The following is a 14,542-nucleotide window of genomic DNA, read 5'->3' as shown; positions in this document are numbered from 1 at the left end:
GATGGCCAGCCGCCGTAGACATCAGCGGCGGCTGGCCCTGGCGTTTCCCGGGAACTTGCAGGGCGGGCGACAACGGTGGGCTTCTGCGCCCCACCGCTGATGGTTAGAAGCACCATTTTACGTCGGTCTTCTCACACCTGCTTCTGGGTTTTGTGGGCTCTGCTGCCGGGCCTGGTCTGGTTTGCTGCTGGGAGCGTGACCGGGTGATCTGTGCGACGGACGCCCCACTCACCTTCTTGGCGTTCCACAGCAAGTCCGCCCGGGTTACCACCTTCCGGGGGTCGCTGAAATCCGCGTCGGACAGCAGCAGGCGTATGTCCTCGGGCAGCTGCTCCAGGAATACCTGCTCAAACATGAGGCAGGGTTTGTGTCCGCCGGCCAGAGACAACATCTCATTCATTAAAGCCGACGGCGGTCTGTCTCCCAAACCATCCAGGTGCAGTAAGCGGGCAGCTCGCTCGCGCTGTGAGAGTCCGAAAGTCCTTATGAGCAGGGCTTTGAATTCCGTGTTTTTGCCGTCCTCCGGGGGCGACTGTATGAACTCCTCAACCTGGGCGGCTGTCTCCTGGTCGAGGGAGCTCACCACGTAGTAGTAACGTGTGGAATCCGAGGTTATCTGCCGAATGTGGAATTGGGCTTCTGCTTGCTGGAACCATAGGTGAGGTCGCAGCGTCCAGAAGCTTGGCAGTTTCAACGAAACGGCATGAACAGATGCGGCGTCGTTCATCTCCGGTCCAAATATCGTTTGGGCCGTCGGGGTCACCAATTGTAGCGGTGTGCCACACACAGCGCTGAAATAACGACACGCAGTCGGTGAGTTGCAGTTGCAAAAGAGATTTATTCAAACTTCGCGGCCTCGCTTTAAAGCCTTCCTGATCCCGCCCTCCCCGGGCGGGAATGCTGTAGGGGGCGCGTATTCACAGTCCCGTCCCGCGCGCGGGCTTTTCCCCTTGCTGGTGAAGAAGGCCTGGCGCCCTTTTTGGGTCCGGCCTCAATGCCGGCGCGCGCCACTTTGTGAGCCGGTTCGAGTGCGCTGGGAAGTGGGTCGCCGCAATATAGACTTAAAATAGCTTAAGATTTAAACTAGGAATAAGAGAAGAAAATCCTCTTGTGTGTAACAGGTTGAATTCAACATGAAGAAAATAATGTAGTTTGTTGCATTGGAATGAACCATGACTAAGGCCATAGTTTTGCTCCAAAGTGGGCAATGATGTCATTGCTTGGAGAAACTCAGTGAATAAAAACAAATCTTCTCAAGGGACAAGGGTAATGCAGGCTAACAAAGGAGAAATGGAGAATTCAAATTTGTATTATACTGGGGTAGGTGGCTTGACATGCATACACAAAACCTTAGGTATTCCAGAAGGTACAAAGGTGCAGTTCCTATGCAATAAAATTCTAGAGGTGACATTATTCAGTATCCCAGAGGGGATAATCATAAGGCAATTATTGAGCAGCCTTCAGGTAATGATGTCCATTGTAAGATTACAGTTTTGTGGGATCACACTCATGTGAATATTGAATTTGTCAGTGATCTTCACAAGAGCTATATCGATTGGGGCGGCCACCTTAAGCGTTTCTTGAAGGTTGCCCCTATGGAGTGGCACAGTGACGGGGGCTCTGGCACTGAGTATGGTGCTGTGGCTCAGAAGAGTAGAAAGGAGAAGAGATCTAAACCGTTGATCGGAAATTCCTTAGTCAGAGGAACAGAGACGAGGTTCTGTGGACTAGATAGAGACGCCCAAACAGTAGGTTATATCCCTGGTGCCAGGATTAAGGATATTGCAGATAGGTCTATGCCATTCTCATGAGCGAGGGTAAGCAGCCAGAACTTTAGTACACACTGGGACATAGGTACACAAGGTGAGCAGGTCCTGAAGAGAGATTTTAGAGAGCTATGTAGAAAGCTGAGAACCAGTACCTCCAGAGTAGTAATCTCCAGATTACTGCCTGTGCCTCGTGCCAGTGAGAGTAAGAATAGGATGAATTGGCAGGTGAATGCATGACTGAGGAGCTGGTGCAGGGGTAGGGACACCAATTTATGGATCATTGAGATCTCTTTTGGGGAAGGGATGACCTGTACAAAAGGGGCAGTTTACACCTGAACCCAAGGGGGTCCAATATCCTTTCAGATAGGTTGGCTGAAGTAGTTCAGGTGGGTGTAAAGTAACTTGGCAGGCAAATGGAAACTGGAATGATAATGCTGAAGATGAAGTATTTGGTTTACAAACTGAGGCAATGTGTAATGAGACTCCTAGCAAGGAGAGGCTGATGACAGAGCAAAATTACAATCAACAGCACAACTTGCAATGTAAGAGATGGACAAAATTGAAAAAGGTGAATACAAGACTGAAGGTGTTATATTTGAATCCACACTGAATATGGAGTAAGATCGATAAACTTACAGCACAGTTACAGTTGGACAAGTATGATGTTGTAAGATTCACTGAATCATGGCTGAAAGAATGTTATAGCTCAGGGCTTAATGTCTGAGGATACACATTGCATCGAAAGGACAGTCAGAAAGGTAGAGGAGGTTACATGGTTCAGTTGCTAGAAGATAAAATTAAATCATTGAAAGAGGTGATATAGGGTCGGAAGGTGTTGAATCGTTGATAGAACTAATTAAATGCAAGGGTAAAAAGACCCTGAAGGGAGTTATACACAGACCCCAAACAGTAGTAAGGATGTGGTTTACAAGTTATAATGGGAGATAGAATATCCATGCCAAAAGGGCAATGTTACAATAATCATGGAGGATTTCAGTATTCAGATTTGGAAAATCAGTTTGTTGTAGGATTCCTAGAGCGGGAATTTCCAGAATGCCGATGAGATGGCTTTTTGGAGCAGCTCATGTTTACACCCACTATGTTATTTTGGATTGGGAGTGGTGCAATGAACCACAATTGATTAGAAAGGTCAAGGGAAAAGAACCCTTAGGGGCAAGTAATTGTGATAATATCAAATTCACCCTGAAATCTGAGAAAGAGAAGCTAAGTCAGATGTATCAGCATTACAGTGGAGTAAAGGCAATAACAGAGGAATGAGAGAGGAGTTGGCCAGAATTGATTGGAAAAGAACACTGGCAAGAACATTGACAGAAGAGCAGCAATGGCTGGAATACCCTGGAAGCAATTCGAAGGCACAGGATATATACATACTGAAGAGGAAGAGGAATTCTAAAGGCAAGATGATACAACTGTTGCTAACAAGGGAAGTCAAAGCCAACATAAAAGCCAAAGAGATAGCATTTATAGAGCAAAAATAAGTAGGAAGTTAGGGGATTGGGAAGCTTTTAAATACCAACAGAAGGCACCTTTAAATGTCATTAAGAATATAAAGATGGAATATGAAATTAAGCTTGCTAATAATGTTAAAGAGAATAACAAAAGTTTCTTCAGAAACGTAAAGTGTAAAAGAGAGGCAAAAGTGGATATCAGACCACTGGAAAATGATGCTGATGAGGTAATAATGTTGGACAAGGAAATGGCTGATGAACTGAATAAATATTTTGCATCAGTCTTCATTGTGGAGGACACCAACAATATGGTAGAAGTTCCAGGTGTCGGGTCATAAAGTGTGTGAAGTTACCATTACTAGAGAGAAGGTTCTTGGGAAACTGAAAGGTCTGAAGATAGGTGATTCATCTGGAACAGATGTTGTACATGCTAGAGTTCTGAAAGAGGTAGCTGAAGAGATTGTGGGGGCACTAGCAATGATCTTTGAAGAATCACTAGATTCTGGAATGGTTCTGGAAGACTCGAAAATTGCAAATATCACTCCAAGAAGGGAGAAAAGCAGAAGAAAGGAAATTATAGGCTAGTTAGTTGTACCTCAGTGGTTGGAAAAATGTTGGAGTTGATTGTTAAGGATGTGGTTTTCGAGGTTCTTGGAGGCACATGATAAAATAGGCTGTTGTCGGCATGGTTTCCTCATGGGAATTCTTTGAAGAAATAACAAGCAGGATAGACAAAAGCGAATCAGTTGATGTTGTGTACTTGGATTTCCCAAAGGCCTTTAACAAGGTGCCACATATGAGGCTGCTTAACGAGCTATGAGCCCATGGTATTACAGGAAAGATTTTAGCATGCATAAAGCAGTGACTGATTGGCAGGAGGCAAAACGTGGGAATAAAGTGAGCCTTTTCTGGTTGGCTGCCGGTGACCATTGGTGTTCTACAGGGGTCTGCATTGGACTGATTATTTTTGCATCTTGTGTCAATGATTTGAATGATGGAATTGATGGCTTTGTTGCAAAGTTTGCAGACGACACAAAGACTGGTAGAGGAGCAGATAGTTTTGAGGAAGAACGGGAAAGTGACAGATGAATATAGTGTCAGGAGTGTGCCTTGGTAGAAGAAATGAAAAGGTTGACTAGTTTCTAAATGGAGAGGAAATGCAAAAATTTGAGGTGCAAGGGGATTTGGGAGTCCTTGCAGAAGATTCATTCAATTCGCAGTTTGATTTGCGGGTTAGGTCTGTGGTGTGAAAGACAAATGTGATGTTATCTTTCATTACAAGAGGACTAGAATATAAAAGCAAGGATGTAATGTTGAGACTATAAAGCACTCGTCAGGCTTCAATTGGAGAATTGTGTGCAGTTTTATGCCCCTTTTCTTAGAAAGGATGTGCAGAAACTGGAGAGAGTTCAAGGAGGTTCACGAAAATGATTACCAGATTAAACAGCTTGTCAAATGAAGAGCATTTATGGCTTTGGGTCTGTATTTACTGGAATTTTGAAGAATGTGGTTTGACCTAATTGAAACATAGTAAATGGTGAAAGATCTTGATAGAGTGGATACGGAAAGAATGGTTCATATGTTGAAGAGTCCAGAGGACATGGCCTCAAAATAGAGGGGCGTCCTTTTAGAACAGTGATGAGGAGGAATTTTTTTCACCAGAGAGTGGTAAATCTGTATAATTCATTACTGCAGACAGCTGGGGAGCCAAGTCATTATGTATATTTAAGGCAGAGGTTGATAGATTCTTCATTGGTCAGGACATGAAGCAATATGGGGGAAGTCAGGAGATTGGGGCTGAGAGGAAAAGTGGATCAGCTATGACGAAATGGTGGAGCAGACCCAATGGACCAAATAGCTTAATTCTGCTACTATATTTTATGGTCCTATATATGGACTTTGATAATAACTTGACTTTGAACTTTGTATTCACTGGATTTTAGATGCGTGAGGGGGATCTCATTGAAGTCTATCAAATATTGAAAGCCCTGAAAGTGGAGAAGGTTGTTTCCAGTAGTGGGAGAATCTAAGGCCAGCCGGCAGAGCCTTAGAAAATTCCTTTAAAACTGAGATGGAGATGAATTTCTTTAGCATGATGGTGTTGAATCTGTCGGATTAATTACCGCAGATAGCTTTGGAGGTCAAGCCATTGGATATATTTAAAGTGGAAGTTGATAAGTTCTTGATTAGTAAAGGTGTTGTAACCCTTTCACCTGGGCTTGTGCACCAACTTGGCTTGTTAGCTAACTCTGCTAACAGCCACGTGACTCATTAGTGAGAAGGCCACATTTCATAAGCAATTTACATCTAGCATTGCTATGATTTTGGGTTCAAGCACACAGAAGTGTCAGTATGTTCCAATTAAAGGAACCTTGATTTGAGCAAATGCTGTGTAAATACTGCCCATACACAGTTATTGATAGCCCAGAAATGACAGATCATACACCCCATAAAATTAAAATAAAGTATATTTACCACAGAAAAAAGAAGAATAAAAGGAACCATTACAGTTCAAACCAGTCCAATGTGCACATGAACATTGGAGCTCATTTCTGGAGTAGTCAGTGGTGTATTGCTTTACTGATGCACTGGATCCATGGTCTGCGTGACAAAACCCACCACAGTCTGCATTTCCACCACAGTCTGCATTTCCCTCAAAGACCATTTCAAATGAACTGGCTCTGTCAGAATTATTGGTCCTTCATCCTTGGTGCCATTCATCTGCACAAAGCACTTCTTGCAGTGGGGCTCTCCTTCCATCGGCATTCTGCAGTATCTTCCCATCTACCCCAGTCCGCAACTCCTGCCCAAAGGGCCCCAATCCAGACTACTATCCTTCAGAAATCTCTTCCTACCCTGCTCCCTAGAATGCTCTCTACCTCCCACAATCTTGATAAGCTGACACAGCAACCCTACATTGGCTCTTTGTCTTTAGCTGAAGCCAAAACACTCTTACCAGCAGGGCACACTGCTTTTACAGAAAACTTTGGCAGTTCAGTTCTCACCAGCACTCCATCAGATAAGCGTGACTATTCTTTCTGATCCTCCGGAGCATCCGCCCAGTGGGCTTCAGCATTGGGCCTTCTGGGGAACTTGAGGCATCCCGTCACTCCAGCTAAGTCCCCAGGATGTAACATGATAGATTTAGACTGGGTATACTACACAGTTCCTCATTTATGCTCATCCTCCTGGGACAAGCCTGCCTTTGCTGGAAGACTAGAACAGAAGGAAATGCATGAGAAGAAGGGGTAGCACTTTGCTGCAGTGGATGGAAATGCTGCCTTGCAGCTCCAGTGACCTGGGTTCAATCCCGACCTCTGGAACTGTCTGAGTGGAGATTGCTTGTTCTCCACTTTCTGGAACCAGAGGTCCTTAGGGGTTCGGTGAGGAAGTTCTTACATTTACCTTCATGTGAGAATAATGATATTTTATATTCAAGGGCAGTGTGTGTGTGTGTGTGTGTGTGTGTGTGTGTGTGTGTGTGTGTGTGTGTGTGTGTATGTGTGTGTGTGTGTGTGTGTGTGCATGGCAAGGGTGGACATAAAGTCCAAGCAATGATAGGTTGCAGATACAACACAGTGCAGGCAACAGAGTCAGAAGTTTTTGAAGTGCATAGCTTCCCTTTGCACAGCAGGGGGCGCTAGAGCCTTTTTGCCGACTGGCGATGAGATATTAATGTAACTCGGGTTAAAAGATCACACACCCACTAAAGGACAATTGCTTTACTAACTTCAAAGTATCATCAGTGTTATCTTGCAGCTTCCACTGTCTTTTAAAACCTGCATTGTGAATGGTAATTCATCTTGGAAGTAACAAATTCAAATGGTCAATGGTAAAATTACTAAATGGTCAATATAGTCTAGTCTGTATAAATATAGCATCTTCTCCGTTCAGAATTGAGAACAGAGTGGTGACAAAGGCCATGCTGTTCACCTTGTGCACAAGTAGAATAAAGTATGATTGAGGAATGAGTGCGTTTTCAGAGTCCAGTTAATTGGTGATTGTGTGTGTGTGTGTGTGTGTGTGTGTGTGTGTGTGTGTGTGTGTGTGTGTGTGTGTGTGTGTGTGTGTGTGTGTGTGTGTGTGTGTGTGTGTGTGTGTGTGTGTGTGTGTTTGTTTGTTTTTGTCTTATCTCAGTGACCCAGATTTCATTGAGAATATTTGGGAGTGGCAGCTACTTTAACAGGGTTAGAGGTTCTCTCATTCCCATGTCATATATGTTTGCTGGGGTCAGTCACTCAGTCAAAGAACTGTACAGTGTGGCAAGAGGCCCTTCAGCCCAGCTAGTCTATGCTGACCAAAGTATCTACCTGAGCTAGTCCCATTTCCCCGTGGTTATGCCATCTCCCACTACGAAACCTTTTGAATCCATGTATCTGTCTAAATACCTCTTAAGCATTGTATTGACTCCTGCCTCTGCCACTTCCTCTGACAGCTCATTCCTTTGATCTTATGAAAGTATTGCTTCTTTAAATCTTTCCCTTCTGACTTGTAAGAGCCATGTATCTGCTCTCGAGCAACACACACAAAATGCTGGAGGATTTTGGCCCGAAACGTCGACTGTACTCTTTTACATAGATGCTGCTCGGCCTACTGCATTCCTCCAGCATTGTGTGTGTGTGTTATCGGTTTTCAGTCGGCATCGTGTTCTGTGCTGTGAGTTCACTATGTTCGCTATGATTGGTGCGTGGTAAAAGCAAAGGGAATGAGTACCTATCTGTGCTCTCCTTTGTTCAGTATGTAGCTGGGGGCCGACGAATGTCGACTGCTCAATTATGCTTAACTTGCACTTGGGTATGCTTTCATTTCATTGCTTCAAGATTGTGTGCTTGCTAATTGCTAACAAAGGATCGAATACACATCTTTGACTTTTGGAACATCATTATTGGAGCTGACTATTGGGTGCACCGTGAAAGTATAACAAATCCGTGGGGGTCACCTGCAGCGGCAATCGGTTTGGTTATAATAGGTCATTATATCATTCCTCATTTTAGATTCCCTTACCCCTGTGGAGAATAGGCTGGCCATTCGCCTCTTCAGCAGTTCTCTTGATTTTTGTAAAGTTGTAATAGGTCATCACTCACATTCATTTCAAGATCCCTGCTGTCATTGCTTTAGAAACAGTGATACGAGAGAATCAATAGGGATACCTGGAAAATCTGCTGAAGCAGAGTGTGAGGAGGGTTTGTGGGGTGCTGAGTGCAGATGTGGTGGAGGCAGGGTCCACTGTAGCCTCCAGAAAGGAGGTTGATAAATACAGGAAAGACAGATGGAATTTCTCTTAAACAAGTGCAAAGCAATGCATTTTGTCAGTTAAACCATGGCAGGACCTGCACTGTAAATGGGAGGACACTGGCTTGTATTGTAGATTTGGGAGACCTGGGGACACAGGGACATAGCTCCCTGAAAGTGGAGTCACAGGAAGACAGGGTGGGGAAGAGAGTGTTTGGCACTCTGCCCTTCATCAGTCAGTGCACCGAGTACAGGAGTTGGGACTTTATGTTACAGCTGTACAGGTGAGACCACATCTGAGTATTGGGTACAGTTCCGATTGCTCAGTTTCAGGAAGGATAAGGGTGAGAAAAAGACTCATGAGTACGTTGTCAGCACTGGAAGACTGGGGGACTAGTAGGCACAGGGTATGCCAGCAATATTTCATAACACTGCAGCAAACCTTCCTGCTCTCATGTTCAGTGCACTGAATCATGAAGGCCATGTTCCTTCTTAACCACGTTTTCTGCTAGTGTCTTTCACATCATACAAGACAGTGATGATAAATGTGATTCTTATTCTGATAGGATGCAGGTGAAATTCACCAAAGTGTTGTCTAGGATGAAGAGAGATTGGAAGGGCTGGCTCTGCTTCTCCTGGAGCAGAGGCTGAAGAGCGGGCGTAATTAAAGAATATAAAATTACGCGGAGTGTAGAAAGGACAGAGTGCAGGAAACGTTTTCGCCTTATCAGAAATAGGTAAACCCTGAGAACATATATTTAGGGTTAAGGGTACGAAATTTAGAGGGGATGTGAGGGAAAATGTCTTCAGCTAGAGTGGTGATGACCTGGAGACACTGCCTGAGAGATCAATGGAAGGAGAGTCACTAATGGCAGTGAAGAAATATCTAGACCAGCATTTGAATCAGCGAGTCAGGTTATAGGTCTAGTAAGATAAATGTAGATTAAGTTGGTAAATTGGTTTATAATTGTCCCATGTACCACCGTACAGAGAACCTTATTTTGCATGCCATCTATACAGATGATTTCATTATCACAGTGCGCCTCAAGGGAAAACACCAACAGAATGCAGAATACCGTGTGACAAAGAAGGTGCAGAAGCAGACAGACAATATGAAGTAGATTGTGAAGCCAAGAGTCTATCTTATCACCCAAGCTTGCTGTTCAACAGTCTTGTAACAGCACTGTAGAAGCTGCTGGTACGCCTGGTGGAACATGTAGTTTCTGTCTCATGGGACAGGGGAGAAGAGAGCGCGGCCACTGTGAGTGGAGTCTTTGATTATGCTGGCTGCAGCAAGAAGTGTGGACAATGAGATGGAGGGGAAGCTGGATGATGAGATTAATACTGGTGACTGTGTACACAATGGACCAAACGCCCTTGTTCCTAGATGTCCGACTCTGTAATAGCCAGGCACTGAATTAACAGTTACTTGGTAAAGGTTACTTAGCCCGCTCCACACTCGAAGGCAAGCGATGCTGACGAGTGACAAAGGCCTTCTTTGGATGCCAGGCTGTCCCGGATCTGGAGACACAAGCATTGGTGGGACACTGAGCCCAGAATTTGAGGCATCATCAACCAGTCCGGGTCAATACTGAAGAACGAAGCCCAAAGGATGAAGCTGGGACACTAGAGACTGGAGAGCCGGAGGCCCGTCCTGTGGTTGGAGGACTGTCCGTGTACGTGGGCTAGAGGAAAGGGGGTTTTTGATGGTATAATTTTGTTCCTTGCTGTATTCTGTTTTGTTCTGCAGAGCATTGTGACATGCGATGTTTGCATGTCATAATGTATGGAGACACTTGTGGGTCACCCGCCCCTGCACATTCTGTCAATGCAAAGAACTTTTGTCGGCCAATAGATCCTACCTACCTACAAGGGGGGCAGGCGCGTGCTCTGTTGTACTCCTCCTCGCTCGGTCGGTCGCCCTCTGCAGACTACAACCGCCGTGGCTCCGGCACGGGACCTCCGGCCCTCATCTTGTTCTCTCACCCCACCCATGACCAGTCGCACCTGGTCAAGGCGTCTGGCAGCGGGCGGGTGGGAGGCTGGAGTTCGAGCCCGGAGGTTGTCTAATGAGGCAATGAAACCCTCAAACCTGCTTCGACACATTGAGTCCAAGCACCCTGCACTTAAAGACAAACCCGTTGAGTTTTTTGAGTGGAAAAACCATGAGCAAGCAGGGCAGAAAGAAGTGCCGAGAGCCACGAAAACTAAATTGCGGAATAGACTGGACATACGGAACTCCCTTCAAGTATTGCTGTCTCCCATCGCCCCTCAATGGGACCGTCTTGTTGCAGGGAAACAAGCCCAGGGCTCCCACTGATAGAGCAATATTGGTGTGTTACAATGATTTTATATGTTCATATGAGGAAAATATGCGCTGTGAGTTACTTAAAATGTTATGATGCTATTGACTTATAAGTGACCTATAATTGACTTATCACTATATTCATGCGAGAAAAATATGCGTTCTGTGTTTATTATTAAATTTGTTAGATAAACCCTTTTAGAAGTGAAATTGAGTGTATTAGCCACTTATAAGTGACTTATAGTTGACTTATCACCTATATTCCAGTCGTGATTAACACCTCCGTCGGCCCCATTGGCTGGTCAGCAAGAATATTGTCAATATTAAACCTGTGCACGGTGCAAAAATGGTTGGTGACCGGTGCTCTAGAAAGTCCGACCATGGTTTAGCTTCCCAAAATGCAACACCTACCTTTACTCTCCATGAGCCTATCCAAATATCTTTGAAATGTTAAAAGTGTACTTGCCTGAACCACTTCTTCTGGCAGCTCAGTAGATATACCCATCCCATAATTTTGCAGAATTGTAACTTCTAATTAATTTTGTAAAATGTGACCTTTTTACCATAATATCTGCATGTTTTAAACAAAGGGTTTAAAATATATATTCAAAATGTACTTCATTCAGAAAAAAATCTAAAGTAAATACATCACAATCAGTCAGTATTTCTATAATACAGCTGTTAGTGATGCTATCTCACAGCACGACAGACTCAGGTTCGATCCTGGCCTTGGCTGCTGTCTACACGTGCAGTTTGCACAGTTTCCCTGTGACTGCCTGGATTTCCCCTGGGTACTGCTGTTCCCTCCACATCGCACAGATTTGCAGGTGGTGGGTTAATTGCCCACTGCAAATTGTCCCAGAGGGGTGGAATCTGTGGTAATGATGATAATGTGGAGAGAATTTTATTGAATGGTGATATGTAGAAATAGTGTAAGTAGGTCATTGATGGTCAGGGTGGTTTTGATGGGCTGAATGGCTTGTTTTCATGCTCTGTGAGACTACAAACAATGTTAACCCATTACTTGAAACTGGTCACTGTTTCCACCACAGACCCTTCAAAGATGACTGGAACGTGTTCAAAAACCAATCTTAAAAGCTGAATATAAGGTTAGTGGCAGGATTCTTGGTAGGGGGTCCATTGATCACACGAAGCTTCTGCACAAGGGATTGAGACTGAAAGGCATGAGGTGATGTTGCTGCTCTATAGAACTCCAGTTGGACCTCACATGAAATATTGTGGTTCAGTACTGGTCGTACTGAAGCACCAGGAAGCTTTAGAGAATTAGCAGAGGAGATGCTGCCTGGATTACAGAGCGTGCCTTACGAGGAAAGGGTGAACGAGCTAGAGCATTCCTCTTTGGAGCAACGGAAGATGGGAGACAACTTGGCAGAGGTGTTGTAAGATTTATTGTAAAAGGCATAGAAGTTGACAGCTCATGCCTTTTCCCAAGGGCAGCAATGGCCAATACCAGAAGACATCTGGTATTGGGTGGAGCTTAGGAGGACGATGACGCCTAACAGCGACTCCTTTGCTTGCATCTTCGTAAACAGCTTTATTACTATCTTTGATGCCTCTTTCGAAGACCCTGACCTGGAGTTACACGCTGACTTCAGTTCTTTGTGGAAAGGGGACCCGCTCTCAGGGCCTCGAGACCGGCCACTTGTCGATATGCCAAGGACGCAGCCTGGAAGATTCTCCAGGGTGCCAGATTTTCATGACTCTGCAGGTGGGCAGATTCTAGGCCGATGCTGCCACCTGACATGTCATGGGACTACACGGAAGATTGAAAGCAGCCAGTTGGCTGCTGGCCCCAGGGACTCAAGTTCTTTGGGCACACTGCTCGGAAAAAGCGATACAACAGACTTTTACCACCATAAATCAGCGAGTTGTTTAGTTATGTCTCCCTTCTCGCTGTGAAACGGGGACACCACATTTTCCCTTATCAGGGAGAGAGAGAGCCTGTGGTATGTCAGATTACTAGATGAAAGATTAGTCTTTGGGGTACTGCAAGTCTGTGTCTTTATTGATGCTTTGCTGCACGCTTGAGTGCTGGTAGGGGGTGTTGATGCTTTTTTCCTGGTGGGAGAGGGGGTGTCATTGCTTTGCTGCTACTCATGCATGGAAGGGGAGAGCTGTGGGGGGTGGGCTTTGGGTTTCTAACATCTAACTGTCATTCATTCTTTGGGGCACCTGGCTGTTTTTGTGGATGTTTGCGAAGAAAAAGAATTTCAGGATGTATATTGCATACATTTCTCTGACATTCAATTTACCTATTGAAACATACATTTAAGGTGAGTGGAGGAAAGTTTAGGGGAGATGTCAGAAGTAGGCTTTTCACACAGAGAGTCGAGGGTGACTGGAATGCACCACCAGGCATGGTTGTTGGGGCTAAAACAATAGGGGCATTCAAGAGACTCTTAGATGGGCACGTGAAAGTAAGGAAATGGAGAGCTATGGACTACGTAGGAAGGAAGTTTTGGATTTGTCATGGTTTTTTAGATTGGGATGACATTGTGGGCCAAAGGGCTTGTGCTGAGCTGTACTATTCAATGTTCTATCAATCTCATGAGCTGCCTACTTTATGGAAACTGAGAATGAGTTAATGGGAGAACTCCACACACAGCATGGAAAAGGGTCATTCAGCCCCTTCGATGGTGAACACACAGGAGTCCTCACTGAAGAGTCGGCAGTGCAAAGGGTGAGCAGCTTCAAGTTCCAAGGAGTCAAAGTCTCAAAGGACCTATCCTGCGCCCAGCATCCAGATGCAGCCATATCTTGGCTCGACTTCCTTACAAGTTTATAGAGATATAGAACATCACTAGAGGCTCTGACAAAATTTTACAGGTGTGCAATGGGAGGCATCCTGACTGGCTGCATCACGGCCTGACATGGAAATTCCAATGCAGAAGAATGCCAGAGTCTACGGGGAGTAGTGGACTCGGCCAGTTCCACTACGATCAGCTCTCCCCGTGATCAAGGGCATCTGCGAGAGATGATGACTCAGGAAGGTGACCTCCATCATCAGGGACCCCGACTACCAAGACCATGCCATCTTCTCAACACTGCTATCAGGCAGGAGACATAGGAGACATGAAGCCCCACACTTTAAGATTCAACATTAACGTCCTCCCTAGTGTCATCAGGTTGCCGAACTAACCTGATAAACCCAAACTCAACCTTGGACTGAAATCAGCCCAATACCCCATCAGCACGTCCCTCCCCACCATCGGCAATATCTACAATGAGGTGCTATCTCAAGAAGGCAACATCAACTATCGCACCATTTGGGCCACACCATGTCTTCACAGCTACGGTCAGGCAGGAGGTACAGAAGGCTGAAGTCTCACATTACCAGCTTCAAGAACATCTACTTCCACCATTGACCAATCAACAGAATCCTCATAATGTCTATGCTTCTCGCTGGCTCAGTAAAGTAGCCAGCATATTCAAAGACCTCACCTACACTGGGCATTTTCCCCTCTCCCAATGGACAAAAGGTACAAAAGCCTGAAAGCACATAGCACCGGGCTCAAGAACAGCTCCGATCCCACTCTCATCAGACTCATAAATGGACCTCTTGTATGATAAGATGGAGTCTTAGTCTCACAATCTAATGATCTTGCACTTCATCACTTATCTGCGTTGCACTTTTCGACAGCGTTTTGCACTTTATTCGGCACTTTTGTTGTTTTACCTCACTCCGCCTCAATGTATCGGTAATGATTTTATTTTGATAATGACGAGCTTTTTACTGCATCTTGGTA

The sequence above is a fragment of the Hemitrygon akajei genome, chromosome 25, assembly GCF_048418815.1.
Source record: "Hemitrygon akajei chromosome 25, sHemAka1.3, whole genome shotgun sequence".
NCBI classification, from domain to species: Eukaryota; Metazoa; Chordata; class Chondrichthyes; order Myliobatiformes; family Dasyatidae; genus Hemitrygon; species Hemitrygon akajei.
The sequence above is the reverse complement of the archived record's forward strand: the minus strand, read 5'-3'. Positions refer to the sequence as shown.